At 38.2% G+C, this 25,941-nt stretch overlaps 1 long non-coding RNA gene across 1 annotated transcript in view; it reads left to right on the plus strand.

Annotated features, from left to right (window-relative positions):
- Positions 1 to 25,941, plus strand: part of LOC106728943 — a 345,556-nt gene that overhangs the window by 259,167 nt on the left and 60,448 nt on the right. Inside the window, exon 9 of the long non-coding RNA XR_001365214.2 lies at positions 20,437 to 20,712. This is a non-coding gene — a long non-coding RNA (uncharacterized LOC106728943). The remainder of the gene's footprint in view (positions 1 to 20,436; positions 20,713 to 25,941) is intronic.

Here is a 25,941-nt window from a genome sequence, read left to right on the forward strand (position 1 = left end):
AGGGACTGGAAGGATCGCATGTAAGTTTCCTGACACACAGAATGTTCTCAGTAATGGTGCCTTTTTATTGTAACCTGCCCCAGGGCTTAGAATCTGTGGGACAACTGAGTTCCTGTTCATAGTAATGAGTGACTGAGTTACACTTGCTGGACACATTCACTCCGTCCTCTCTCAATACCTCCCTCAGTATTGCTGGAAACCACCAGGATGATGGCATTGAACCTGAACTAAGCAACAAGCCCACACATGTTCTTCCACATTATCAACCTCTCTCACCACTGCTTCTGCTGCCAGTGATTTCCAAGGAAACACAACCTTACTCCAGAAAGACCAGTCTCCACGGATGCCTTTCAAAGCCCTCTGGGTTCCAAAAGTACAATGTGGGGGGTGGGGGGCAGTGACAAAAGGGAAGGACTCTTGGGTTGCAGCTGTAGGGAGGAAAAAGTTTTCCTTTTTTGGGTCCCTGGCTAGGTCTGAAAATTAAAATGATGAAGACAGATTAACAGGAGAAAAGCATATAGACTTTATTGAATTTTTACTTGTATATGGGAGCTTTTGCAAGAGAATGAAGATCTGAAGAAGTGACCAGAGCAAGAATCTTTATACTTTGAGACAAAGGAACGATACATTTGTGACAAGTTGACAAGACAAAGGGGTTTGGACTAAGGCTGGTAAATGGTGAAGAAGTAACTAGAAAGGGCAGTTGAGGGTAGGCCAGAGTGATCTTTTTGCTTTTGCCACTTTTCAAAAATTTCTTCTGCTTAAGATATTTTATATGCCAAGGTGCCATACTGTAGGGTAGAATGTCTTGAACCTCATGACAACTAAAGAAATCCAATACTAACTTACTCATATAAAAAAAAACATATTAACCAATGTGACAGAAGAGATCAGGGTGTTTGGTATCAAAAACAATGTGCACTAGGGTTTTGTCTCTTTGCATCCTTATCCCCACTTCCCTCTCTGTAGGCGTCAGTCTCAGGTAGGCATTTTCTGTATAGTCCCCGTAGTTTTCAGGATTAAATTCTCTAAGACCCTTGCCTAAGACAAACTAACAAAAAACTTCTTTTTGCCTCTTGTTCCAACAAAAGACTTATAATTTTTTCCTATTGACTTGATTTGGTTGGTCTGTGAAGGAATCAATTTGACTGAGAAGAGGCACAGGTTTGAATCAGGTGCCCTCTCCTGCATCTGGGGCTTGGAGTCAGCACCCAAATCCCACAGATTACGAGTGGGGGAGGGGAAGTTGCCTTTACCAGAAGGTTGAATTGAGGCCAAGCAGGAACAAATAATGAATGTCTACCTCAAATGGTCCCCCGACACTTTTCAGCTGAACTGCTTCATACGAGCACAAAGTCTGACAAAGTCTTTTGTGAACCCCACCTCTTCAGTCTGTGGCCCTAACCCTCTTTCTATACAAGTCCGTAGTCCGGTCTGTAGGCCACCAGGAGTACAGATGTTTTCCTGACCAGTCCCCCACCTTTGCTTCCCTCTCTTCTGTTTCCTAGGCTCCCCTGCACTGCCATGCACAAAACTCTTCCTTAAGCCACAAAATGTAAATCCCCTGTGCATATCAACCAACAGTTATAGGCATAAAGGAGTGTCAGTCACCTACCAGTTCAGCAAATATCAATCCAGTTGGGGCTTATTTAGCTCTGCTTCATTACCATCCTATTATTATTATTTCGAATTGTGGATTTTCCCAGCCACGCACCCTGTCCCATTGATCAGGCATGAAGGTCTACCTAAAAGGTCTTAGCAACAGCTACAGACCCTGAAGGAGTTAGAACAAGCACTTCTAGAGGCACGGGTGGTACAATTAGTCATAAAAAGAGCTCGCCTCCTGGATAAGAGGTTGCTGTATGGATGTCCCGTGCAAGAGAAGTGCAAAAGGGGGCTTAAAACATCTGGTGTTTGCTTTATCACCTCTGCACCAGGCTTCCATCTCACTGTGGAAGCAGGCACTAAAGCAGCTTGCCAGGCTTCCTGCTGACCTTCAGAAATAGCAGGGGAGAAGTATCGGCCGCATTTGCTTTGCACCTGACTCCTGAAATAGAGTATGAGGTATTCCAGAGGAGAAGTATAAGAGAGACCTGGAAAGGGAATTCTCTCCCCTCTGCACACTCAGAGATAGCATGCCTGAGCCAAAGAGGAGAATTGAGCTCAGTCTGTAGAACATTTAACAAGGACTGCATTTAGTCCCAAGTAAATGGACTCAATTCCATTTACTTAGAAAAAGCTCTAATCCCCAGTGTGATTGCTTTCAGAGCAATGTTCTCTTTGCTGATCATGGTACATGAATCAGACACTTTATACACTGTAAGCTCAAATTCTAAAAACGTGTGACTAATGATGGCAACAGAACTTAATAGGACCATCTCCTTCGGTAGACTCCATTTACCTTGTGCCTCAAACAGGAACCTTCCCTCAACAGGAGAAATTTGGAAATGCCCTTCTCAATGGGGCTGTTTCATAAGGAGCAGAGAATGGACTCAAGTAATTTTCTCTGCTATGTCTAATTCTACGATAATTATAAAGGCACAGTCAAGTTTATACATTTAAAAAATCACTAGAATCAGGACAATAAATAGTGGGATTATATTACATTTGACCCAATGATCTTTTCCCCTGCATCTCAGTATACAAACATTGATTCTTGGTCTTGTTATAAAATATGAACTCGATTCACATTTATTCCATAGGGAAAGAGGAAAAAAATAACAGCATGTAGGAGAAACAGACTCTAGAGTTATCTGCTGAGTTGGAGAACTCTAGGACCTCTAAAAGTTCTATTGCTTTATCAGCATTTTCTCAATAAATAATTTGAATAACAATTTATGCCCCACCTGAAGTTAATTGCTAATGTATTGGAATTTATCAATACAGAATACTGAAAATAGTTTACTTTTGATGACATGGGTAACTCTAAAATTGTGACTATGTAGTTAAGAAAATGTTTATGTGTGTTGTAAGGGATAACAAGTGAAGCTAAATTCTTGGCCATGTCTTCTGCTTGGTTACGAGAAGAAAATCTTAGAGTCTTTTATAATTGACCCCTTAATTTTTGACATAATAGCTTAATCATACTAACTTAAAGAGCTCAATCTCTTGATGGTTTTATAACTTAATAGGGCTGAAAGTATCACATGAGTAGTTTGTTTCTTTCTTTTGGCCACATGTATGTGTATGTGTGTGCATGAGGCCTATGAAAAAGTGATCTTTTTTTTTTTAAATCAAGTAAGATTCATTTCTCTAAGAGATGATTAATTGCCAGTTTCACAGAAGTATGTCTAGGCGACATAGCTCAAGTCATAATCAAGTTTTCAGTTGCTTGACTCAGTGCCCAAAAGTTTCAGTCCTTTGATGAAATGCCCAAGTTAAATGGCCCTTTAACGTAAATCCATGGCTGAAAGCACTAGGGATTTGGCAAAGCAATGAGATTGACAGCATGACACGCTCATAGACATAAAAGAAGCAGAATAAAAAGATACATGTGGTTGGCTTTCCATCCCAAACAGAATTTTAGTCTCAAATGCAAGGACGACCAGTGCTTTCCCAGAGAGAAAATGAACCATCATCTCACTCCCCTAAATGGAGTCATTGTTTAATATACACAGATACAACATCACCAAACACACAAACTCACACTCCAACGGGGGAAATGATTCAGGTTCTGGCCTGGGGAAACATCCGCACATAGCCTCTTATTTTTATTTATTTTTTTGTTACTTGGCTGATTTATACACTGTAACACTGTAGCCAATGAGTCTTCTATGTCTTTCACAGATCCCTTGGTTAAGTTGGCAAGAGCTATGACATAGCCTAAATGACTTCTTTGAAACAAGCAGGATAGCATTCATTTGGGTTTTTTAATTTTTCAGCTGTCTGAATGGCTAATGTCCAGGAATCAATCATATCACCATGTGGCCAAACTAATATAGTAATTATTCCAAAATAGAAATGGCATGATAAGTTCATTAGTAACCAGTCTACAAATAACCCATCGTTTCAGATTCATTCCCAAGATTGAGGTAGTGCTTGCTGGTTTCTGAAAACGTTGCTGTTAGAAAGAGCTTATTAAGATTTATTTATTTATTCACTCTAGTTCTTAACTCATTTAGTGTGGAGAATTTTGTATCCAAATTCATTGACTACTGTGCAGTCTATCAATTCTCTCCCTCTACTTTCTTTTGGTTTATTTTATCGTTGTCTATTAGTTTATTAAATTTACTAAGTTAAAAACAACTTAGAATACTTTTACATATTTTTTGTTTAATTAAAATATAAAGCTGTGGACTTTCATGTTATAAACTGAATGCTTGTGTCCTTCCAAAATTCATATATTGAAGCTCAAAGATAACTATATTTAGAGATAGGGCCTGAAAGGAGATAACAGATGTTAAATGAAGTCATAAGAGTAAGAGCCTAATCTGAGAGGTCTGGAGCCCTAAGATGAGGAAGAGACACCAGAGCTCTCTCTTGGCCATGTGAGGGCACGATGCTAATGTTGCCATCTGCAAGCCAGGAAGAGAGCTCTCAGCAGAAACCACACTGGCCAGCACCTTGATCTTGGACTTCTCAGCTCTAGAACCGTGAGAAATTAATTTCTGTTGCTTAAGCTACCCAGTCTGTGGTATTTGTTATGGCAGCCCCAGCTTAATAACACAATTCCTCTAAATTCAGTTTTAGCTGCCTCAAAGAAGTGTTCTTAACTTCACTGATTAGCACATAATTTGTAGTATCTGTATTATATTCCTCTTTGATATGGAGTTATTTAGAATAGGGTTTTTAACATTTATTTGTGGTTAAATTATTTTTGTGAACTTAAAATTTGTTCATTTAATTTAAAAATTATGTTTATTAAATATAACATTCATATAGGAAAGAGAAATCATAAAGATATAGCTTAGTAATCTATCACAAAGTAAACATGCCCATGTAACCATGGCCAGTGTCAAAACACAGCATCACTAGCATCCCAGAAGAAACTAGCAAGGCCTTCCCAAAATATCCTCCCCTCTCCTAAGAATAGTCACTGTTCTCACTTCTAGCAACATAAATTAGTTTTGTCTGTTTTTGAACTTTAGAGAAATTGAACCAAGTGACACATATTTGTACATATCTGACCTCTTTTGGATGATATCTATTATTGCCCTAAATTGTTCTTTGTTAATTTTCATTGCTTTGTAGTATTCCATTGTGAAGCAGAACAAAATATATTCCTTCTGATGTTGATGGGGTTATCTCTGTTGCCTACTTTTTTGAAACTAATTCAAATAAAGTTGCCATGAATATTCTGGTACGTGTGCTTCATATAAGTGTGCATGAATTTCTTTTGGCTACATACCTCAGAATTAAATGGCTGAACCAAGTTTCACAGAAACTGCTAAAATATCTTCCAGGTGATGGTACTACTTTGCACTTAGCAATGAATAAGACAGCTTATTGTTCTTTATTTCATAATAACTTTTTATTTACAATCTTTTTAATTTTCATCAGTCAGGGGAGGTGGTGGTTAAGAGTGTCTTGGCGTGGTGTTAGTTTGGATTTCCTAGAGGACTTAGTGAAGTTGAGCACTCTTTCAAATGTTTGTGGGCCATTTGATTACCCTATTTTGTAAAATTTTTGTTCAGTTTTCTTGCTCATTTGTCTATTGGGTTAGCTATGTTTTTCTCTACTCTTATCATAATTTCTACATCTAATATCTTCTAGGATATCTTGTAGAATCAGTTTTTCTCTTCATTTTATTTTCTTTTTCATCTCCTTACATTTCTATGTACATTTTAGAATCAGCTTGACAAATTCCAAATTTTGTTTAGAGTTTGTTTGTTTGGATCGAACTGAATCTGAAAATTAATTTGAGTACAATGACCTTTACAGTATGAACATGGTATATCCCTTCCTTTATTTAGATTCTCATTAATTTCTCTTAATTTTTTTTTTGTTTTCTATATGGATATTTTGCATATCTTTTCTCAGTTCTGTTCCCACAAAATTGATTTTTATGCTATTGCTGCATAGTCATTTTCTTGTGTCTTGTTTAAAGAATTTATTGTTTTATAAGTTTCTTCTTATCATTTTAATATCTACTCCATCTGTAGTGATGTCCCCTTTTCATTCCTGGAACTGACTGTTAGTGCCTTTCTTCTTCTTTTTCTTATGACCAGCACTGCAGAGTTTTATCGATTTTATTAATTTTTCCAAAGAATCCAATTTTACCTTGTTTTTTCTATGTAAATTTTTTTAAGTTGACATCTGTGAACTTAGCAGTTTCTATAAATTTTGAAGCTTAATTTTCCATCCTAGAGATGGATAATTCATTCATATTCAGTCTTTTTCTTTCTCAGATATGAACTGAAAGCTATACATTTCCTACTAAAGCATGGTTTTATTATTATTATTTATTATTATCTGGTAATTCTAACATCTGTTGGTTGGTTCTTTTGTCTTATTGATAGATGATGTTGTTTCCTGTATACCTGGTTATTTTTGTTTGAGTGCTGCACACTGAATATGAAAACTTGTAGCGATGACATGAGAGTCTGCATCCTGCATCCAGTTGTGGGGCTGGCAAGCTTTTTCTTTAAAGACCAAATAGTAAATATTATTGACTTTGCAGCCCATGTGATCTTTGTTGCGAGTCCTCAACTTTGCCGTGGTGATATGAAAGCAACCACAGACAATATATAAATGAATGACTGAGTCTGGCTGTGTTCCAAGAGATATTTAATAAACAAACAGTGACCTGGATTTGGCTTACAGGCTCTAGTTTGCTAACCCTTCTTCTAGAAAGGTTTTACTTTTGCCTCTGTTAAGTGGATAAGCTAGGACCACTAGCAATATGGTGCTACCTTCCAGTCAGGAACTGAGATCATTCAAAGCCAGACTTCTGTTCTTGCAAAGGCTGCTCTATACCTAACTCCTCCAAACCTTCAGAGCCTGGGGCAGGGTTTCTCAACCTTGGCATTGTTTTGGGCCAGATAATTCTTTTGTAGATGGGCGACCCTGGTCCTTGTAAAACATTTAGCAGCACTCCTGACCGCTAATCCCTAGACGCCAGTAGCATGCCTCCTCCCATTTGTGAGAACTAAGGATATCTAGAGACTGCCAGAATCTCCCCCAGTTGAGAATCACTGAGGGTTCCCTTAATGATCAGACTTGAACCCCACCATTTATTCTGTTAGTGCCCCTAGCACTCTAGTGCCACGTACCTTGAAAGCTCTGCTCGGGTTCTCAACTTTCAGCCACCTCTTTAAGAATGGAATGAAACCTCTAGTGTGAAAGTACCCCAAAATGTTGTCCCCACTCTGGATTCCCCTCTCCTCCTTGGTCTTGACACACTCTTATTTTATTTTCTATTGTAAAGTATTTCTAGCTTCTATTTCAGATTATTTTTCCGGGTTTAGTAGTCTATATTACTGTAAGTAGAACTCCCATCATATGGTATTTTTAATAGACTTTTTTCTCCCAAAAAAGTTAGTTAAAAATTAGAGGGATATTATAATTTCACTAATGTTATTTAATTTTTTCTTTCATCAGATCTAAGGGACACTGATGAATTGGTATATTTTTTCCATAGATTTTTAGTAGATTCCAGTTACACTAAACATTAAATTGCATTTATTACAGAACCTTTCTCTGTACATTAATCAGTTAATTCTAGTTCATTAACAAACTTAAAATTAAATAATTCAATTTCCATGGGAAAATAGAGAATGATTATATTTCCAAATTGGTTTTAAAAAGCCTATAGTATAATTGAATCCTGATATAATTTATGTTAATCATAATTTAGTACTAAAATAAAACATGCTGATCATTTGAGAATACTAGATTTTGAAATGGGCAAAAATGATTTAAGTAAAAATTACGAGGAAAAATTAAGCTTTGGTTATTTCCTAGAATGGTGGTAATTGAGTTTGTTGAAGAGTTTTTAATTATGTGATTATTAGAGGGTTATGTGTTTCATATACCTGGTTTTTTAATTAACAACCTATGTGACTGTAGTCTATTCATTTAGTCTTTCTGGGACTTTTGTGGAAGTGTTATCTTCCACAAAATAAATGTTAGCAAATATTTTTTGAACACCTATTTCATGCAAGATACTGCTCTACATATTTTATGTATGTTAATTGGAATAATCCTCATCATAACTCTGAGGTTGGTACTATTATTATACACACACTTTAGATGAGGAAATGGACTTCTATACCTATTATCAATACAAATGCAATGCTGACATTTGAAAAATATGACTAAATATTAGAATTGGAGTTTTAGAATGATTAATTCCATGTAACTTATATAGTTACTGTTAAATAGCTTCACTTGTGTGTAACTCTGTAAAATCTCATCAAATATGTTAAAAAATAACATTGTAAAATACCTAGGTCAGTGATATTTTAGATCACTGTTGGCCTCAAATGTTCAGATGTGCCTGTATATCCAGGTTTAAAACTACTAACATTCTCTTGTTGCTTTTAAGGGAAGATTTAGCCAATCTATGTCAAAGAAGTTCTCACATTCTCTTAATCAGACTTGCTTTCCTCCGAACTAGAGACTTTACGTATAATTCCCTATGGTTTGTCATCTACTGTTGACAACCTGCCATGGTCCTCTGCTTGAGCCAGCTCACTGCAAAAGAAGAAAAATTAACTACCCTAAAAAGGTTAATTCAGGCAATTTTCAAGAAGCAGATTGAGAAATTATAAAACCATATTTTAAAAAATTAATTTGTTCACTAAACAATTGTTATGACACAAATCATAAAAAAAAGTATGTGTTTCGAATGGTTTATATATATATATTCATGGTAGAAAACTAAAAAGATATCTGATGAAAAATAAGTCTACATCCTACTTCTGTCTCCAGATATTGAGTTTGTCTCCAGAGGTTCTATTACTGGAAATTAGGCAAGCATTTGAGAAGAACTATAGCAAACTAATTTTAAAGGAGTATCTTTCTTACAAGAATCATAGTATCTTACATATAGTACAGTGTATTTTTTAAAGAGTTTCTTAACACTGTTATTCTTTTGTTCAACAATCACTTGCTAAATGCCTATTAGTTTCAAGGTAATGTTTAGGCCAGTAGTTTACAATGTGATAGACATTAGATTTAACAGGAAGCTTTTAAAAAAAATATCCTAGTCCCTACCCAAACCAAGTAAGTCAAAACCTAGGAGACGGGCTGCCCAGGCATCAGATTATTTTTCCTTTTTTAAAACTCCCCAGTGGATTCTAATATGCACTAGATTAAACACTGACCCCATACTGTGAGGTATACAAAGTTAGGTTTGGCACCAGCTCTTTTCTCCAAGTGGGTGAAATGCCCATAGTGTATTGTAAATGTTTAAAAACTGGCTATCTGAACAAAAAGCCCTAATTTGTAGCATTTGCTGATTTTCATGGTATAAATACTTTCATCACAGCCAATTTCAAGCTAACAACATGACTCATTGAAGGCAGACCCAGGAAGAGATGTGAAAATGCACACCAATACACGGTATTTCTACTACACAAAGATAACGGACATAAGTACCTCAAAAGAACAGGTAATAATATAATGTGGTAATATAATTAAGGAGTATGAGTTTTGATTATTTGTTGCCCATATTTTAATGTAATTTGTTTAATTATAAGTTACATAACTTAATATTTAACAATGGCTCCATTTAACAGCTCACAAAATCTTGCAAAGTTTAAAAATTTGTTCTTGAGAGCCTATGCAAGCCAGCTCCAGTACATCACCACCTCTAGTGCATTAGGATATGCGAACTACAACAGAATACAGGAAACAAATAAGCACTATGGAAGCTTATTATCTTCTCTTCTCCTGACAGCCACTCAGTGAAGGTGGTAGAGGGCATATTACCCCCTTTTGACTGATGAGGATATCAAGCTGCACAGAGATTTCAATTTGTCCCCTCCTGAGTAAGCCACAGAGCTGAACCGGAACACCATCATCTGTCTCCCAGTCACCGTCTCACCAACACACCTGTTTAGAATCATCTTAGAAACAAGGAACACGCATTGGGGGACCTTTTTCAGAGGAAGATTTTAATTATTGATGCATCCTTCATTTAAAACTTGTCCAAGCTATGCCCTACTGATCCTTGAAGTGATTTCCTTTTAAAGATGAAGTTCAGATAAGATTTCACACAGAAGCTCTCTGCACCATCAACTAATACATATTCACAAAGCACTTCCTTTGTCCTCTGCTAGAGACGTGAGGATGGCAAAAGGAGTGTAAGTTTTGGTCCCTACACTCAAGGAGCTTTCAATCTTATGTATCAGATCACTACATTGTATGCCTGAAACTAATATAACATTGTAAATCAATTATACTTCAATTTAAAAAAAATCCCCCCCAAATCTAACGGAACTTCGTTCTTGTGCTCTGTGAACATGACTCAGCTCACCTCCTCGCATCTGCTGTCGTGTGTGTGTCTCATTCAGCTACTCTGAACCTCTTTATTCCAGGCTCTGAATGCCCAGTTCTGTTCCATTTCTGAGAAGACTTTGGATTGGCAGCTGAAAACCAAAAGCTTTGGTCGCTGGCGCTACTCAGATTGCCTGCCCTTCCCTTGGTCAAGTTCTGACAGCAGATTCTGTTCCCTCACGGGTCTTAGTAGCTGAGCTCGTGGCAGAGTTTTTTCCTTACCTAGGCAGACAGGCAGGAATGATTGGCATTCCTAGTACAGATGGAACAATTACAGAAATGCAAAAAGAAAGGTGAAAGATATCTGCTGTTCCAAGTTCAGCCAGTGGTTGTATTAGATCAGAACACGTGAGTCCATTCAGAGCGACAGATGATTTGCCCGACATCACATGGTAGGTTAACATTAAACTCCAAAACTCCAGTATATGCAAAAGCGCCAAATCATTTTTATTGTTTTAGTAATGAAGTTGCTTCTAAAAAATGTCTTTATATTAATATACTGCCTTCCTAAAGATTCCCAAAATTACCCTTTCTGTTTTATGAGTTTTATATATTTTTGCTTTCTTGCTCAGTGGTTATATTTTTTGTGTGTTTTAAAGTGTGAGTTCAAAGGTTGAGAACATGGTTTGGCTCAATTTCATGTATTGTTCACTGTGGTTCCACATCACAACCAAAACCAAAGGATGATTCTTTTCTGTCTGTCTGTCTTTTTTTTTTAAAACCGTATCTGAAGATGCAAACAGCTTTTATAACTTTTTCCAAAAAGACTTTCCCTAAAGGAAACTGGGGTTTGGTTTTATGTTATTTAGGTCATTTAATCAGAAAGCAAATCATCTGTCTTTGATCATGCCCTTGCCAGAAGATCCCTAACTCATTAGTGTGCTATTAATGAGGCTGGATTTTTAAAGCAGGTGTTGTTAAGTGCAATCAGAGCAGCTTTATTAAGCCGCAAATTGTCTTGCGATGACAAAGGAAGTCAGATTGGTCCATGCTCAGTTAACCTTTGTCTATATGCATGACTTGGCTGATTAAACAGCAATTGATAATGACCTTCAGTCTGGCAAAGCTGGAAAAAGGTGATGCCTGATGTTGGCATTCATTGTATGTTATGTGAGTGACAGGCAGGCAATCTCTTTAATTTAGAAATCTATAATGCAACTTCAAAATTAACTAATATCACAGTGCAATGAGCAACTGATCTATGTGTATTAAACTGATATTTTGATGTGTGTGTTATTTCACAGGAGAAGCATTGTTGCAAAGAGAGTTAACATCAAGTCAAAGTAGCTTTGACTAGTCATCCTTAGTAGCTAGAAAAAGAAGACTGTGGAAGATAAGGGACAGTTGTTTTTTTTGGAGATTATTAATTTATTTAACAAGCATACTGGGCTCCTAATATGTTGAAGACCCTGGCCTGGTGAATTAAACACAGGAGCTGCTTCTCAGGAGCTCACAATGGGGTGATAGACAGGAACATTAATTTTATTACAATTTATTCAGTGCAATAGCAGTTTATCATTAGCACGTGAGAAGAATGCTGTCATTCTGAAGACCACAACTGATTCCAAAAAGTGGAGGGAGAATCAGAGCTGTAGGGGAAATTATAATTTATTGAGTGTCTATTATATGCTAGATCCTTTGTTCATGTTACCCATCAGAATCCCTGTAACAATTCTTAAGTAAATATTTAATTTCGTAAGTGAGAAAACAGAAGTTCACTCTGTTGCCCAAGGTCAGTCGACTAGTAAGTAAGTAGCACAACCAGGATTTGAAATCAAGCTCTGTTTGTGTCTCAAACCCACAACATTCTGGGCAAACACTCAGGATAAATGGAAATGAGTCAACAGCAAATTATGCACCATTTGTGCTCTGCATGCGTGCGTGCGTGCGTGTGGTTTGTGTGTGTCTGTCCATTCTTGTTTGTTTGTTGCCTGGTTTGGGAAGGGTAATACATGGGTCACATTGTCTTGAAATCAGTATTAAACAATGGCTTCTGTCTCGTGGTTTTATAAATTTTCCTGTATTTTTTTTGCAAGTTCATCTTCATGAACAGACGTGTAATGACTTTACCATTTGTCACAGCGTACATCCTTTGCGTTAAGTAGGCGTTTCAAAGTTCCCTCCTAAAATATAGAGCCCAGAGATGGTTATAACTTGAAATTTTGCTAACACTTACACGTCCCAGCTTGGGGTTAAGGACATTTTTTTCCAGGATGTGTTAAGAGATGTGCCAAGAAGAAAGTCTAGCCAGGCTCAAATAGGCTTGTTTAACTATTAAACAAAATTAGAGAGGTTTCTTTCTTATTGCAGGACCTTTCAGAGCCTTTAATGTGCTAATAGGTATTGTGACTTTCCAAGGGTAGAATTTGGTATCCAGCATTTCCCAAGTTTTCTTGACCATGAGGTTCTTTGTTCTTTGATCACCAATTAACACTCACAAGAACTAGTGTGTGCGGAACAGAGTGAACCCCTGCTCTGTGAAAAATTAGCAGCCAACTAACAGCATAGAGAAGGCAGAGAAGAGAAACAAAGATGAAAGGACATTGATACAGGAAATAGGAAAGCTCAATGATCAATTTACCTTTTTTACAACTTTGCTAGAACCTGATGTGAGTATTCAAATGCTGGAAAAATTTTAATGAACTGTATGATCACTTCTGACATAAATATAAGTGCTATTCATCTAAATTGCCTAAACCAAACACCGATCATTACTATAAATATTAGTTGAGTTTCTCTGAGTTCTACTTCTCTCCTGAATAACATGTGAATGAGCTATTCATTTTGAGATTATATAAAGGTTATCAAATGATTAATAGGGCAAATGGAACATGGGGCATTGAAATAAACTATGTAAACTTACTGAGAATTAACTAAGACCTACAAAAGTACAAATTATTTGCAGCGCTATTAGCTATATTGTTCTAGGTCAACCCTGCACTTGCAGAATCATCTTTCAGAAGCACATTTTTAAACCTACCAGCCCAAGAATAAAATTTCTGATGTATAGTCAGAGTCAACTGTCAATCATTCCCCACCAGCGTAATAGCTCCTTGGTCCTGTCCAAGGTCCTCCACTTTTCATCTCTGCTCTACAGCATTCTGTCTCTGTCCCCATGTTCATCCCACTGGTTGCTTCCTGCTATCATTGCTAGGAAACCAGTTAACATCAGATACTAAAACTCTCCATCTGCAAGGGCAAAACATTAAATTACAGGTTATCTCTGCCACTCCAAGTCCATTTGCTATATTATAATTGTTGCTATAGTGCTTCCTGTTCTTGTCCTGTTACTGCATTAATGCAAGTATCACAGTAACCGTGGGAGCCTTGAATTCTCCTTGAAGCTGCTGGAATCCTTCCAAGCACGCACTATAACGGTATCATTGCCTGGAAATGCCTTTGGCTCACAGGGAAAGAAGGCTGCTTGGAAGACTGTCTGAGAATTGTCATATTTAAGAAGGAACCAAGTTCACTTGCCACCACTTCATAATTTTTTTCTGTTTAAACATTTTCCAGACTTCCTCAGATCACTTAGTTCTACCCACTTTAAAGACCTGTTTCCTCCTATTTAACCTGTCATTTTTGCAGCAAGTAGATCCCAAAATAACAGATGATAAAAACGATAACTGACATCAATTGCAGTGAGGCCACCTGTTCAGCCCAATGACAATCTCAATTGACTTCCACGTACAGGGTGGTGACCAGCAAATAGATGGTGATGATGTCTGGTCATTTGGCCTTCTGATGAAACAGACCTGGGATGTGACCAGGATGAAAAGTTTGGTAGGACAGAGAAGGAGTTAATCAAGTTTTCCTTCAAGGTTGTTCATTTTCTTCCCAGATAATGAGCAGATTTGAATAAGGATTATTTTACAGGTTGAGCAATCACAGATTGTGAGTTGAATAGGTGAAAATTATTTAGGGAAAGAGGATAAGAAAAGCGTACCCTGGCTGATAGATGTTTCAATTTTCCCGAGAAAAGACACGCACTTACCAGATCATAATCATTTTGGTAAATTACATTTCAATGCTGAGTCATCTGCACAGCAGTGAGGTGGTACGTGCATCTTTGAAAGATAAATTGTACGGCTGAGTTATCCAAATCTCTGTATTAGAAATGGCTTGAGGGGAACTATGAACAGAACTTAAGGCATACAGGAAAACTTCTAGCTTTGGGGCTTATCTTTTAAAGAGGAAAATGAGTCCAAAGCTCTTCGAAAAAATCTCCAGGAAATATTTGCGCTAGAAGTCACATTGCTGTAAATGATTGCCTTGTTTTAGTCTTTCCCGAAATTGCACATGTGACCATCAGCTGGATAAAAAGGATGCAAAATTCAAGGTGGCATCTCAATTGAATAAAATTACAACTATTTTGTGGCTAAAATGTAATCATCCTCTTTATCAGTGGTTCTACCTCCCAGTTACATGAGAAGCAGTGTGATAGCCTAGGAATGTGGTTCTCAAAGTATGGTTCCCAGACCAGCAGCATCAGGGAACTTGTTAGGAAAGCAGATACTGGAACTCCATCCAGACCAACTGAATAAGAAACTGTGGTTGGAGGGTGGGAGGCAGAAATCTGCTAGAACTCCATGTGGTTCTAATCCATGCTATAGTGAGAGGACTGTCCTATGCAGAAGATCTTTGGAATCAGGAAACTGCAATTCACCAAATCAGCTGGATGAGCATGAGTAAATCCTCCCACTTCCTGAAGTTGGTTTCTTATCAGCAAATTGAAGAGTGTGGGTTACATAATTTCTGAATGTGTAACTCTGCATTACTCACACATTAAAACTAAAATTCTACCATAATGGTTCAGGGTTGAAAGTTTACATTCTGAAGACAGAGAGCCGTGATTTCAAATCCCTACTCCAGCCTCAGAGCTGTATCTCCCTTCTTAGGTTTAGCCTCTCAGAGCCTCAGTTTCCTCAAACTGCAGATAATAATAGTGCTCAAGTCATAGATTTTTGAGAGTTAAATGAGATCATGCGTGTAGCGTACTTAGCATGGTAGTTGGCATATAAGGGCTTAGCAAAGAATGATTATTGTTATTTGGAAGTAGAGCTCTGAAAAAAGATGCCCAATTTTCAAAATCATAGAATTAGACAAAGGACTTCCATTTGAAGCCTTCTAAATGAAGACTAGACATTTCAGGACAAATGGGCATTTTTAGCTTTAGTTGCTTGTGGCTGATTCATGCTATTAAAAAAGTCATTGGTGTGCAAGCCTTCCATTCTTCCCTGGGGGGGAACGTCTGCACGTTTCTCACATTATTTGGTTAAACTGCAATTATTTTAGAATATGGAGAGAGAGGCAGTGAAATTTGGGTGCAACAATGAGATGTTAATATAATGATGGTGATTTTTTTTTTCCTAACAGCTTTATTTTCATTTGGTCCAGAAAAGAAAACACAATCGTTTGTGCTGTATTTGCAAACAGTCAACAAGGAAATCATGCATTAATTGTTCAGATGAAAGCATGATGCTGCTCATATTTATCTGTGTTTATCGCGGCACCAGACGGTCTGATTGGGAATGTGCTTCGAAGGAGAGCCCAGGAAACAGGCGCTAATAGATGGCTCTGTGGTGTGAGGAGTTCAGTATCAGACGAACTTTGTTGACCCTATTCCTGCACACAATGAGTCTGTGTGGAGGGCTGTGTGCAGCAGCGCCTCGGCCTCTGTTTTAGTTCTTAATTTCTTTCACAGCATCAAAAGCCTTTTCTACTCAAAAGCTTTTCTTCTCCTCTTACTCCTGAGCCTCTGCAATCGAGGCAGAACTGCAATCTACCAGCAGCAGCCTTTGTTCCGGCCTTTCAGGAGGCTGGGGAACAGTGTGAGTCCTTCATAATTAGCCCGCGGGCCAATGAAATCCTTCGCCAAGCCGGGAGAGGCTGCAATCCCACAGCCCAAGTGGCAGAAAAGGGGGAAAAGGCCTCTTTAATTAAGGCCCAACAAAACTGGGTAAAAAAAATAGTATTTTGCTCTCTACAAATGTCCTTTCTAAATGCCTGTAAATGCTGGCACATGCACACGCTTTTAAATTGCGCCTTCATTTGTGCCGATGTACTGGCGCGCTGCTTTGGCTAAAGACTGCAGGAATTACTGGCCCAGGAGAGCTTGGACCCAGCAGCCTTAGGCCGCATGGGTGTTTGCATTTCACAAGCGGCCAGGCTGTGCTAGAGGCTGTGAGCCGAGCATCAGGGGATGGTCTCCACTTGTAAAAGTGGTGCGGACAGCCACAGCTCACCGGCCAGGCACTTTGGACGTTCACAAGTGTCATTACCCTGCTGGTGCCAAATATGTATTTATTTACTAGCCTCTTCGGTTGCCCGCCTCTCTTTTATGTCTTTCAACTTTAATACATTTATTTTTTTCTTTGGCGACCCCTTTGTGACTCAGTATGTTGAGGTTTAGAAGCCGGTTTTGAATGCACCGCTCCCCAGGATCGTTCTGGGCCACCTCTTTATGTCCTAACTTCACCTCAGCATATGTATGAGAATGATTAGGTTTTGCTCCTTTATTTTCAAACTAAAAAGATTTACCCCCAATTTTAAAAACTATAAATGTTCATTGTAAAAAAAGAAATTAATGCAGATAATCACAAGAAATGTTTTTTTTTAATTGAAGTATGGTTGATTTACAATATTATATTAGTTTCAGGTGTAGAGCTTAGTGAGCCAGTGTGTTTATGGATTATACTCCATTAAAAGTTACTACAAAATAATGACTAGAATTCCCTGTGCTGTACAGTATATCCTTGTTGCTTATCTTTTTTATACATTGTAGTTTGTGTCTCTCAATCCCCTACTGTACCTTACCTTCCCCCTTCCCTCTTCCCACTGGTAACCACACGTTTGTTTTCTGTTATCTGTGAGTCTGTTTCTGTTTTGCTATATGCATTCATGTATTTTATTACTTATTTATTATTTAATTTCCACATATAAGTGCTATCATATACTATTTGTCTTTCTCTGTCTGATTTATTTCACTAAGCATAATATAGGCCCATCCACATTACTGCAAATGGTAGAATTTCATTCTTTTTATGGCTGAGTAATATTCCATTGTGTATATATACCACATCTTCTTTATCCATTTGTCTATTGATGGACATTTAGGTTGTTTCCAAATCTTGACTATTGTAAATAGTGCTGCCATAAATATTGTGGTGCATGCTTCTTTTTAAATGAATGTTTTTGTTTTTCTCCAGATATATATACCCAGGAGCTGGATTGCTGGGTCATATGGTAGCTCTAGTTTTAGCTTTTTGAAGAAACTCCATACTGTTTTCCATAGTGGCTGCACCAATTTACACTCTCACCAACAGTGCACAGGTGTTCCCTTTTCTCCACATCCTCTCCAACACTTGTTATTTGTAGACTTTTTCTTCATATGATCATCTTGTGAATGAAGGTGTGACAATTAAATGCAATGTAAGCTAGGAGAGATGTTTCTCTAAGAGGTGAAGCTGATTTAGGCAAATTCATGGTTCTTGGTGATTCAAGGAGCAGCAGTACTGTGTAAGGAGACAAGAGTTTTAGAAGTGTGGAGTGGAGTTTGAAGTGAAGTTTGGACATCCACAGAAAGATATCAAGCAAGCAGAGGTAAATGTGGTTGAGAGCTTGGGAGTGATGCTCCCAAGTGAAGGTGTACAACATGGGACCCTTGCATCTGAGGTAGTGCCTCGAGCTGCCAACATGGGTGAGGAAGCACCAAGAAAACCTCACTGGTGCTCACCTATATCTAGGGGTGAAAAAGAGGAAGAGCATTTGAGAAACGGTCTTGGGGGCAGTGCTCAAAGGAGGAAAACCTAGATTCTGTGGTGCAATGGGAAGACATGAGGAGAATGTTAAAAGAAGGTGAGGGAGACTATGTGAAAATAGGCTGCCCACTGTGGGCCTGGCGAGGTACTAGGTGTAATCATACAGTGACATACTCTCACTTGCATGAGCTTATTTAATTCTCCCCATTACCCTATGAAGCCCACTAGGGGAAAACGTGGCTGGGAAAATCTCCATAATTCATTCACGATCATGCACCTCATAAGTGGTGGAGCTGTCCAGTTGAGATCTGTCTGGCTCCAAGGCCCATGCTAACAGTGTTAAGTTCATGTGCAGAAATTCATAGAAAATAAGTGAAAGGGAGAAAGGAAAAGTCAACTTTTAAACCACTGATACCTTTGAATGATAGTTGTCTCAGTTGGAAGAAAGTGAGGTTTAAGGGAAAAAAGTAGTAAGAAGATAGATCCAATCATTATAGTTTACTTATTCTTATAAGATAACAATGCAAGGAAAGCTGTGTGTCATTATCAACAAGAACAATTGACTGTCTTTTAATTATCTCAAAGCAATTCAGAAAAGTCTTGAAAGTAAAATGTCCTTTGGGGGAGGGGATGATTTCTTGAGGTTCAATTCAATAATCAATTTAATCTTTATGTAATTCCAAAGAGCATTATCCTTTTAGCATTAATTTTTCTGTCTTAATATTATTAAAAGACAGACTGAGGCACATTAAAACTTATGAGTTTACTTGATCTAACATAGATTGGAATTGTGCAGCACCAAACCAGAAGTGGTAAGGGGCACTCTCCTGGGAGGACCAAGGGAGCAGACGCAGAAGCAAAGTATGGAAATGATTTGATTGGCTGTAACCGAAGCACTTGCCTTATTTGGGAAAGCCTAGTTGTCTGTGATTGGTTGTTCTTAAGTTTCGACTTCTTAACCTTGAGGCATTTGTAGGAATTGACTTCAACCTGGATTTCTCTGCCTTACTGGGCTGCCAAGGCACTAGAACCACCTCAGTCTAATGGTTTCCTTGCTTAATTGCTTTACCAATATTTAACAGTTCTTCCCTTCCTGAACTTCCCTTCCCCTTTTATAGTACAATGAACAACTCACTTTCATTCCTCTAACCTTCATGTTGTTATCAACTCAAATATTATCTGTTGGGAGGTGGGTATATCTCAGTGGTAGACTGCATGCTTAGCATGCAGAAGAAAGATGAAAGGAAGGAAGGAAGACAGGAAGGAAGGAAGAAAGAAACCTGATTCCCCTCCTCAAAAAAAAGAGTAAAAAGAAAGATAAGGTTAAAAACAGAAGGAAAAAAAAGAAAATCTTTTTAAAAATTTAAAACTAAAAGAAAAAAAAAATATATATATATAAAATCTATAACAGCCTCTTCTTGAAGCCATTTACCTTATCCTCATTCAAGCTCCTAAATGCTCATCTGATTTTGAAATTCAGGAGCTTCCTGCAAGTCTGAGGTCAATGCTGATAAGGAAAGGACACATGTACAGAGTTGAGTCGGTTGCCCTGGTGTGCTTGCTGCATCAGTCAGTGATGGGTTTTGGTGACTGTGAATCAAGAGCAAAAGACACCTCTCAGTGGGAGAGCAAACTGTGGGCAGCAACAAGGCTCCTTCCACAGTTTTCTTTGGCATGTCCATTCTCACCAGTAAATCAGCCCAGGGTCAAATACTGGTTGGCAACAAAGACCCCAGCAAGCCTAATCCAGGACTGCTTAATGCAAGAGGCTGTGTACGGCTTTTTGTTCCAAATAGCAATTCATTGGGATATTAATTTGCCTACTTTGGGAGCTTTGCTCTTCAATGTACATTAAGACTAAGAATGCATTGAAGTGATCAAAAATTTGCAAAAGAACCAAAATTAAACCCATCATTTAATTAGATTTTTTTGGATGGTTTTCATAAGTTTTTTAACTTTCTCTATTACTATCTTGATTTCTTTCTGGATTTTTTTTCTTTGCTATTTTTGTTGCCTTATAAATTGGCCCTATTTTACAATTGTTTAAAATGTATTTCTGGTGTATAAAATAGACTTGTGCACTTGGCGATATCCAGCCAATTGCCTTCATCGCAATTTTAGTAATTTATATTTAGTTTGCCTTGTATTTTCTATGTTAACAGTCGTATCATCTGCAAACAAGTGACAATTTTCCTCCTTTATAACTCTTACACATCTTTTTCTGATTTTACTGCAGTGATTGAAACGCGAATAAAACCTTGAATACGAAAAAAAAAAAAAAGAGGTTGTGCACGTACAGCAGAGCCAGGAGGCCTGGGTGGAAGCCGTCCCCAAATGCTTCCCCTGGAAGAGTCACATCACCCCAAGGTCTGATGACAGAAAGAAGTGTGACAAAGACTCTGAAGCCCATGGAGATTATGAAGCGGTGTCCGTATGTGATTTTTACGGTAATGGAGCTACTTCTCTGCTGCTGAGACTATGGAGAATCAAACTCTGCCCTCGGATGCCAAAGGTAAGGCTGCCAAGCCCTGGCAAGGCAGAAAGAGTAGTTACAAGAAAAGCCTGGTGGTGGGGTCCACTCCTGTGTGCGTCTGTGGCAGAAGGTGGAGGGCACATGGGTCATGTGTGGGTGCTGCTTGAGTGGGGAGACCTTTTCCATGGCACAAGGTTCTAGACGGGTTAGGATTAGGTAGACTTGGTCAAAGCAGAATCATTGTTTGTTTGTTTTTATCAGACCTAATTTTATTGATTTAGTTAGTTGGGAGTTTTTTTGGTTTTTTATTAGGACTATTTTTTTTAGAGCAGCTTTAGGTTTACAGCATTATTGAGGGGACAGTACAGAGATTTCCCATATACCCCTGCCCCCACTTATGCATAGCCCTCCATGGGCAACATCTCCAGAGTGGTGCACTGGTACAACTGATCAACCCACACTGACACGTCATTACCACCCAGAGTCCATAGTTTACATTAGGGTTCACTCTTGGTGCTGTGCATTTTATGGGTTTGGACAAATGTATAATGATGATAATATCCATCATTAGAATTTTAATGAATTAATATTAGAATATTCATCATTAGAATATCATACATTTACTGCCCTAAAAATCCTCTGTGCTCTGCCTATTTATCCCTCCCCACCCCTGCTACCCCTGACAGCCACTGATCTTTCTACCATGTCCATAATTCTGCCTTTTCCAGAATGTCACATAGTTAGAGTCATACAGTCTATACTTTTTCCGATTGGCTTATTTAACTTAGTAATATGCATTTAAGGTTCCTCCATGTCTTTTCATGGCTTGATAGCTATTCCTTTCCAGTGCTGAGTAATATTCCATTGTCTGGATGGGCCACAGCTTATTTATTTAGTCACCGACTGAAGGACATCTTGGTTGTTTCCAGGTTTTGGCAATTATGAGTAAAGCTGCTACAAATATGTGTGTGCAGATTTTTGTGTGGGAATCATAAGTTTTTTTATTTTTTATTTTTATGATATATGTTTCATTTTGTTTTGTACTGTGTAGTTTTCCGCTTTGCCCATGTTGCACATGGGCTTTCTTAATCTGTTTCTATGATTTTTTTTTAAACAGAAAAAAAAATTTTTCCCAGTTCACAATCAGAAATAGGTGGCTACCTTATCATTCCCAAATAAAGGTGAAAAATGAAAATAAATTATGACCTTCAGCTTCAGGCTCAAGTCAAAATGGTGCATTTGCTGTATGTTGCTGGTTCTCTTTAAATTGAAATATATTATGTGTAACAAGAGAAAAAAGATTAATAATAAAGCAGCAAGCAGCTAAAGGAAAGCCAAAATGACTTCTTTATTATGGTCTGTCAAAGTAGTAATTGATATAAAGTGTGGAAAGACCGCTAAGAATTTGAGAGAGAAACCAGGATAGATTTTAAGGTAGAATTAGAAGTGAGTGAAGAGAAACATTAGGCTTAAAACATTTCAAAAGGGCCGTTTGATTACTGTTGTTCTTTCACTGAGATTTTCATTTTAACCATGAACTCTGTCTGTGCTTTTCTCGTGACTTTCTAATGTAATTCAGCCCTGAAATTATAAAGAGACGATTCCAGGCCATCCTCAGTGGTGCACTTTCTGGTTAACTTGACAAGTCTTTGCAGCCCCTCAGAGACTTTGGCATAATAGATGCTCAGTAAATGCTTCTTGGACAAATAACCATGTACAAATGTACAAAGCAAGCATGGCGTCATTGACTGGCGCACAAGATGATTACTGGGGACTTGTCACGTCTTCCCACCACTTGCATTTCCTTTTCTATCACTGGCTCTCTCTCCCTCCCTCCCTTTCTTCTTCCCTCTCTTTTATTTCTTTATTTTTCTGCACAATTTCTTCAAGTGCCTTTTGTCCACTTGCCTATAATTTACTTCTTGGTCCCCCACACCCCAGTGGATATCATGCAGTGCTCCTGGTGATCACAGGGACGAAGAGGGTTGACCTGCTTGCTGGATGGGCCGCTCACAGTCAGAACTGGGGTGGCTGACAGTTCCCTGGCTGTGCTTCGCTGGAGTGAATTTTCTACAATCACTCCGTGACCTAGATATGGAATATGTTTGCCTCAATGTGTTCTGTAAACCATTTGAATAACTACCCACACTGAAATTCTGAAGAGATTATGAAAAGGGAAACAATATGGGGCAAAATAACACATTTTACAGAGGGTAAGATTCTGTTAATGTCACCGTGTAATCTATTCATTGTGTTATGGTCCTGTGTTCTCTAAGGAGTGTCTGAAATCTGTGAGATATTTTTATATCACAATTTACATTGGTCTCTGAAAATCCCTCTGAAGACATTAGTTACAAAATAGATCAAGGTCTCCCCACGATTTCATTCTCCTGCAGCAAGTGCCCTAGGAGATTACATTTCTCTGGCTGGAGTCTCTGAAATCCTGAGATTAACATTCTCCTGAGAGGGCACACCAGCATCCTTGGAGAGCTTGGTCTATGCATTTTGAATTTCAAAGGGCAGGAAAAATAGCTAATAATTTACTATGAAGCTCACAAGCAGAATCTACCCCCAAATAGCTTCTTTCTTACAGGTTCTTTCTGTCTCCTTCTCTTCCTGCCACCTTCAGAATGACGTGGCCTCCGCTGGTTCCTCAGATGGTCTATGAGTGCGAGACCCTTAAGCTTTGAGAACTTAACTTCCCAACCTGCCCACTGTCCCTCCTTTACTGCATACACCTCTCCCCTGACTTTTGTTTCTTGGCATTAATTAGCCATAATGTGAACTGAAGTCCCATTTTTTTTTACAAGAGAATCTATATACATTCTCCTTCATTTGAAATGCAGTTGAATTGGATATTTTATATTTCCCTTTCTCAAAACCAACAAACAAACTCAAGCTAATATTTACTCACATTGAGAATTCAGTTTATAACTGTTCCAAGATTATATCTCACTGTTCCTCTCACAACTGCAATGGGTAATTCTAGGTAGAAAAAAAAAGTAATACAGTATACCCTAACCACTGCTGTTCAATGTAACTTTCTGTGATGATAAAAATGTGTTATATCTGCACTGCCCAATTCAGTAGTCACTAGCCACATGCACCTAATGACCACACATACGAACTTTTGGTTTTGTCTTCGTTTTTTCCCTTGTTAAACAAAATGCTAATAAAGATGAAAGGACATATTTCTGGATAGAAGAAAAAAATATTAGTAAACCTACTTTCCAGTGGCACCCAGTGCAATGGGAAAGTCTGAAAACTGATATTTTTCAGTAAGGGATTTCTACTAGGACTTGATAAATAAAGAAATAGAAATTGGCAGAAAATAGATGAGTAACAAACTGAGTTTTCACAGAGCTCAGAGTCTACCTATCAGTTGGTTTTGATGAATAATTTAAAAAATTCAGTCAAAGCGCGATAATTTATGTTCAACTGTTATTTTGATCAATTTAACCAAGTCAACTTGCATATGTAAAACCAAATTTAGGAGCTGCAGAAATCATATTAGTTTTGTAAAAAATAATAATGCATTGTAGAGCTATTTGGTAAGTACAATTTGCCATAATGCAATGCATGTCTGAGACTCACTAAGAACTCACAGAGATGTCAGTACTGTGTAATTTGTCCACGCGTAAATCTGAGTCCAATCTAAGTACAAAGGTATTTCTGACAGATTTCTTGGATTCGATTTACCCCCACCGAGCATGTAGTATTAAAATCTCAGTGGCATGCTTTATGAAACAGAAGACTGAAGATGGGTAGGCTCATGGTGTCCATAAAGTCATACTTTTTGAGCAGAGTATCTCTCAAACTTAACACTCAGACTCCTCCAAGTAACAATGGGAAATCGAAATTGAAACCCTTGATGGAGCAGACATTTGATGAGCTTACCTACAAGCTCTGTCTGGTTTTGCTCGTGAGATGACTGAGATGACTGAGATGACCGTGGGCACAGTGAAGAGAGACGGAGTGAGACTAGCTAGACCTGCTGGGGGAGCAGGGTAGGGCGGGGGCAAGCCATCCACCTTCCCGGTACTCAGTTTCCTCATTTGGAAAATAAAAAGTAAATGAAATTAGCAGTCCATGGATTTTTATATTTCATTACCCAGTAACAGTTCAAATATATATTTGCCAACTTTTGGTTTTGCCAAATAGGGACATTAAAAAGTGCCATCTACTGTCACCATGATTTCATAAAGGGTAGGAAAGCTGACCACCAAACAAAAGTTATTAAACCTAGCTTAATGAGAATCTCTCCATGTAGTTACCATTTGTCTTAGACTTTAGTCTTGACCAGTATGAGTCTTTAGAACAGATTTGGGAACCCTTAGATCTTCACAGCCCTGATATTTTTTTCACTTATTGACCAAAAATAACTGATAGACCTGGTGTCTGAACTCTGCATTACCCAGAGTTTACTACTCCCCTGCTTCCTGCCTTTTACTATTTCCATATTCATCAAGCTCTAATAGAAATTTCGTATTGAGAAATCCCAGTCTCTAAACTTCCCTTCCTATTGCATTGGGTATCACTGATAGGTCAATTTACTATTTTTTAAAAATCTACCCCCATTCTTTTTTATTTACTAAACTTTTATTTGATTACAGCAAAGAAAAAAAAAAAAAAGCACCTCATTCCAAGTGTTTAGTTGTCCCACGTGAGTAGCAGCTGCTGGGTGAGACAGTGCAGAGTTATAGGACAGAAGGGTCTTTGAGGCGACAGGGTTAATCTAACAATCTATACACCAGAATATGAGTTTTTCTTTTTCTACCTAGAATTACTGACTGGGAAGTGTCCAAGGAAGGTGAGGACTGAAGCTGGGGACAGTTATCAACTGAATTCCCCACATAAGTCAAAAGTAGCTAGATTTTGTCTGGGGAATTTTCTGAACCTAGATCTTTATGCCCCCACTTAGCTTTGACATTCTTTCTGCTTATGCAATAGAGTAAAGCCAAACATATTTTACGATTGTGGTTTCCTGAAATCCAGATTCAGATTCAGTTTCAGGTTCCAGCATTTTATGGGAGTGAAAGATCTTTGGAAATAGCGGCTCTGTTTGGAATACCCTGCTTTCCCCTTTCCAGCTGTTCTCCCCTGCTCGCTCCCCTCCCAGTCTCCATTGAGTCCATCTGACACATGAGCCCGAGCTGCCCAATGGATTCAAATAAGCTCCATCTGCTCCCTACCTTATCTCTATTTAAATCAAGCTAAGTAAACACTTTTCCTGGGAGAACTGGGCACAGTTCTGTAGTGGACTTGAAT

This window comes from Camelus ferus, chromosome 5 (genome assembly GCF_009834535.1).
Source record: "Camelus ferus isolate YT-003-E chromosome 5, BCGSAC_Cfer_1.0, whole genome shotgun sequence".
Taxonomy (NCBI): domain Eukaryota; kingdom Metazoa; phylum Chordata; class Mammalia; order Artiodactyla; family Camelidae; genus Camelus; species Camelus ferus.